This window comes from Homalodisca vitripennis, chromosome 3 (genome assembly GCF_021130785.1).
Source record: "Homalodisca vitripennis isolate AUS2020 chromosome 3, UT_GWSS_2.1, whole genome shotgun sequence".
Taxonomy (NCBI): Eukaryota; Metazoa; Arthropoda; class Insecta; order Hemiptera; family Cicadellidae; genus Homalodisca; species Homalodisca vitripennis.
This window is the reverse complement of record NC_060209.1, coordinates 205029821-205035820: the sequence shown is the minus strand read 5'-3', so window position 1 is coordinate 205035820 and position 6000 is coordinate 205029821.

Below are 6000 nucleotides of genomic sequence, written 5' to 3'. Positions count from 1 at the left end.
ATTGCCAAAATTTTAAAACCATCTTCAACACCAATTATCAGACCTCGAATCATTGTAAGACTCTACCATAGTTGAAACCGAATATAAATAAGTCCTGGATTTAAACGGATATAATAATTAGCAGTGAAATTGGTTAAAAAATTTCACTTCCTAGAGCAAAAGTTGTTTGTAATGATTCAAATTTAGAAGATCCTATTAAAAATGTATTGGACATGAACTAAAAGAGAAAGTTTATGATTGGAAATACTTGCCCGGAAAGATTTTGAGCATAATGATATATTATCTAATGAAAAAAACATGATGAAGGAAGTACTCATAGGGATTTATGGAGATTATTAACAGGCTTACTAGGATGTTCCAAAAGGGACGGTAAGTTATAGTTCTAGATGCTACGAAGACTCTTGAAAAAAGTATACTGGTCATAAATTTTACTGGAGATACAATGATTCTTATGCTAGTCAAATTTACAAAAATAATGATCCATCTACTAAGATTTAACCAGAAGTCAAGTTATAAGGTTTTAGAGCCATCGACATCAGATTTAATGGATTAGGCTGGCTATGATTTGACCAAATTTAATAAATGGCGCCTCAATAATTGTGTGAGGTGTAAGGCAAAAACTGCAATCGAAGGATCAGGTGTGGAGAAATATTACCAGTGATAATAAGATTGGAGTTAACAGAATATATCGACCGATTTGGAAGCAAAACTCGATGGAATTTATTAAAAACTTATATTTATGCTCAAGAATAGTGATGGCTGGAAACCATTACAGTGCTTTCGATCTTTTTATAAAATGCAACACGAAAAGGAAACGATTTGAAAAAAGAACATTGGGTGATATTTCGTACAAACTATGAATCTATCCGAAGATATGATTGAGGATTATTCGTAACCTTGAATTTGGTTATAACATTGACAAAATATTTAAAACTCTGTCCCAGAGTTTTGCCGGCAATGAAGTATACATCTATGATTTAAAAGATGGGTATGTGGACTTTTGAATGATCTATCAACACTTGAGTCTAACAATTTACCTTTGGATGAATTACACGATACCAACTTGATCTGGACAAATATCTAGATAGCGGTTACTATCCTGTGCACAAACTCGAAATATGTGACGAGACTAAAAAGAGGAGGTTCATGGGTTTAGATCATTAAAAATTTTGGATTCTAAGTGCTATGGATTTTACACGATTTATATCTTTTCTTATGCAAAAACGGTACATTAGAGACACAAAATTCCAGACATGATCACGCTGTTAAAAGTTTGCTAAGATTTTCTCTTAAGGCAATGGATAGATTTTTATTCAGAACGTATGCTATAGTGATATTGAAAGGTGAACGGAGTTTGGTTGCGATTCCCATATTCAAGCTAGGAGCAAATGTTTTTGAAGGGAATCCGAATAAAAGAACTGAGAGATATGGGAATCGAAGAGAACTTGAAACTTTGCTCGTATACCATCATATTAAAATTTCTGGAGGGTGAACGTAAATATCAGTCAAAACAAGATGGATTCAGGACAAGGAAACTTTGGCAATTCATAATCCGTTCTAGTGCATTAGAAGATCAAATTATACCCGTTAGTATTCAATTTATAAATACGATCTACTAATGAAAATGGCGAAGATAAGATATTTTCTAACTCAATTAGACAATACAATTATAACTCGACATTAAAATTACACACTAAGAAATATTCCCCCAGTATCAATTAAGGAACTACATAGAATTTGATTCAACATATAGTAATCAGTTTGTAAGAACGGTGTGAAAATGGTCGGACCCCCTTTTAGTGATATATGCACCTTTAACGGTCTATAAGTAATTGGAGAAATATTCTACAGTTTGATCTATTAAAGGAGTGTTGATTCCTTATCTAGTTAGTAAAGCTGCTCCAATCGAATGATGTGATTCTGAAGACTGAAGGACTGTGATACCTATTGTTCCTGAAACATTTTACAAATTGGTTAGTACAAGACGTTGGAAGATGTAACGAGGTTTTTATGGAGTTCGATGATTGAAAATCAACTTTGGAGTTACGTGAAATTTTCAAATCTTGATTGAAAATTATTAAAATTTCAAAACCTATTATGTTTAATTTTCTTGATTGGCAATGTAGTCTGAACAAAAAGGAATTTACGGGAAGGAAGTTATCTGCAAATCACAATTTTATAGTAAAATATACTCAATCCCTAGTTCGTTATCAGCGGTTTTCTAAATCAGATTCATGAGTCAGGGAGCATACATTCCTGAAAAAGTTAAGATCAAAGTTTGAATTGTTTGGATTTGTGTAATTTAGGACGTCACAAATTGAACGTGGTTCTTATGGGACCAGTGGAACGCAAAATTGACATTTCCGGCAGGTTATTTTAAAAATCTTGTTATTAGATGAATGCATGTTATTTTAAGGAAAGTTCGTATGGAAGAATATCGTAAATGTGATCACAAACCCCCAACTACCTATAGCAAATCGTGATCAAATATTTGATTAAAAATCAATGCGTTATCTACTACAATGACTCTCAGATTCACAAGTACCTATCATAATTATAATAAGGATTTTACCCCACAAACTTTGTACAAACGCGTCATTTTATGTGTTTTAGGTTGTTTTTGAATGAACTGAGTATGGTAAAGATTTGTTAGCCCCTATGAAGCCTTGTTTAAAAATTTTTGCTCTTAGAGTGTCAAATTCATGGATTAACAAAAACTTTTATTTTCTGTTGAGCGTATGTTGGAACACAAATTATTCAAAATGTATTTCCGTATATATAGTTTGAAATTTTTGATAGTTTCTGAGAAAATGAGGTTTGATCAACAAGCTTAGAAAATGCCTACATATTGACAGGTAAAACCAGCTTCCAGATTTCAGATAATGGTTGCTGTCGAGTTACAAATTGAAGATTTTAAAAGCAGACAGAATATGATAACAAACTTGCAAATTTCATGACTGTTCCACAAATGAAGTTGAGCTAAGAACCCTCACATACATAAAATTCTACCTTATTATTGGAAAAAGAACGTCTATTGTATAGTTATGGTCTGTAAACAAAAATTATTTTACCCAACTTCTAATGTCTCACATCGAAAAAGCTTGATTGATACATTACTGAAGCGATCATAAGTTGAAAAGAATTATGTTTAGTTTGGCTAATAAGACAAAGATATTGTCGCGGTGTTCGGATCACTGGTGATTGACACAATTTCAATGATGTAATACGACTTGTTAAAGATATCGAATATTTGTGTCTCTGGTGTACAATGTGAAAACCTCTAAAATGCCTATTCAGATTATTATTAACATCGATTCATTGTTGATTTACCTGATGATATCCGAATGTTAAAAAATGCCTTTAGATTTAAAGGTGGTGAAAAACAGAATTAGCAGTACCAGTTCATGTGTAAAGGGTCTGATGGTTGTCAATCCATTTGCATGCTTAATAAGTCTTGTATATGATTCAATTAGAAGTCCTATGGGTTGTAAAATGCTCTTAATGAACTAAAACATTAATATTATGGAGAATCTATGTGAATACAGACATGTTAATATTATAGATTTTACAACAGAAGTCTATGAAAAACTTGGTTATTGACATCATTGAAGTAAAAGAACCATTCGTAGTACGATGTTGGGACACATTAATGAATATCACCCCCATCTATTACTACCGATTTAAAAAGAGTCTTTTGATAAGTTTAGTTTAGATGCTACTGAAAATTATACTATAATTGAGAATCTTGGTACTCATAAATTTGTTGAATCTCATATGATTATTATGCTGTCATACTATATTCCAAATAATTAGATCTAAGTATAAACTTTCACCACCTAGTGATAGCTATGGTGTTAAAGAAGATTCCATGTTGAAATTTTAAGTTTTAGAGCCATCGACATCAGTTTTTAACTTCTGGAATTGATGCTGTCACAGATTTGGACTCCTGGAATGTAGTCATGATCTAATAAATTTCTCCTTTATAAGTGGCGCTGACAGCTTTTTATTGTGTCAGAGGTTGTAAGGCAAAAACTGCAACAAATGAATATAGAAATATCTAAACAGGCAAAATATGACAATGGAGTTAAAGAACTTTCTGGAAACATGTGCTGAATGTAACGCAAATATTAAGAGCCAAATTTAATAAAACACTTTGAAATTTTTTCCTAATTAGACATAGAGGATGGCGGGAACAAAATTACAGTGCTTCGATCTTTTTATATATGCAACACGATAATGAGATCTTTGAAATTAAAGAACATTGGGTGATACTATAATCTCACAAACCACCACAATATGAATTATCCGAAGATTCCCCCCATGATGAGATTATACTGTAAACCACCAAACACTTGATAATTGGTACTTAACATTGCACACTAATATCAACACTCTGTCCCCAGGTACTACATTCAAGGAAATAAATATAAAACCACCCAATCTCACTCAAATTACAAAGATTCCAATTATGTCTGTTATAGACTTTGTCTCTATCAACACTTTCGAGTCTAAAAAGTTTCTCTGGACATGAAACATTAAAGATACAGTTGATTGGAACAATTCATTTATAGTTAGCGGTTCATCTTTATTACACTTGTCAGATGTTTATTGAAATTATGTGACCGGAGGATCGACCAACCAATCGCTTATCGGGAAGAGAATCCTGATTTTGGACGAAGTAGCGAGTTCATTAAAAATGACTCTAAGTCTTTTTAATGTATTTTACTAAAATTTATAGTGCTTTAGTACTTATAAAAAACGTACAAGTAGATCGATGAACTACATTTAAATGATACATGATGTTTAAAATTTCTAAATTTTCTATTATTAAATGGTTGGTTACTACAGAAAGTATGGCTAGTGATATTGAAAGGGCGGAGTTTAATAGATTTCTATCCATTAGTCAAACAAAAACATTTGAATGACCAGGACCTGGAATAAAGAAACTGAGTTTGAATACTTGTATATACCTATGGAAGGATAACTTTTGTCTTTTACTGTCTAACTGTCTCAGATTTCCGCGTATATGGTTCTGGCAACTTTAAACAAAAACAAGGATGGCGTCCATGCATATCTTGGAACTGTTTATAATGTTGGGAGATTAATCGATCAGATTTATATAACTGCTCTTATTATTTTCTAAGATTGAAGTAAAGAAAACTATTCAATATATACCTTGTATAGAAGTTCGGAATCAACTGTGGCCAACTTAAGCACAATTATAGAGTGCAAACTATCGTTCGGGTCTGATGGTTGCAAATGTGATGGTATTTTCAAACAGTTCTGAGTGAATCTCATACTTTTAAATTTGGACATTTGAAGCGGGTCGGTGTAGTGATTTAGCAATTTCGGCTTAGGATTTTAGTGAAAATGTTACTATTCACGAGTACATCAAATAATAATGGAGGAATGTGGTTACTCTAAGTTTTTAAGAGCAGAAGACGATGATCCGTAGGATTCTGAAGACTTTGCAACTGGATAAATGTTATGCCTGTCTACCGACCTGGCAATTAATTACAAATTTTATACGAGTATTATTACCTATGTAATGAGTTCCGATATTGATTGATTAAACTATAACCACTGAGTAACAATTCAGCTTGATTTGATGAAATTATAATTCTCTAAACATTATGTTTAAATTTACTATTAGATCTGGCAATGTTCATTTGACAAAAAGGTACTTTCCGGACAACAACTTCATAATTCCCTGTTCGATATCACAAATAATTTAGGAACTAAAGTAATACCATTAACTAGTACAATCCCAACGTTTCGTTAGGGTCATCGGTATGGTTCAAACAGATAGACAGAATACATCAAGAAAAAAATCTTCAAGTTTGGACTCCACTGGTTTGATGTATGTAAGAGCTCAAGTATCAGAGTACCAAAATAAAGTGCAAGTACGGTTGAACATACATTATTATCCAGTTCAGAACCTTCACAAAATTTAAACACATTTATCCGGAGGTCGTATTTCAGGGAATTCCCAGTTGTATC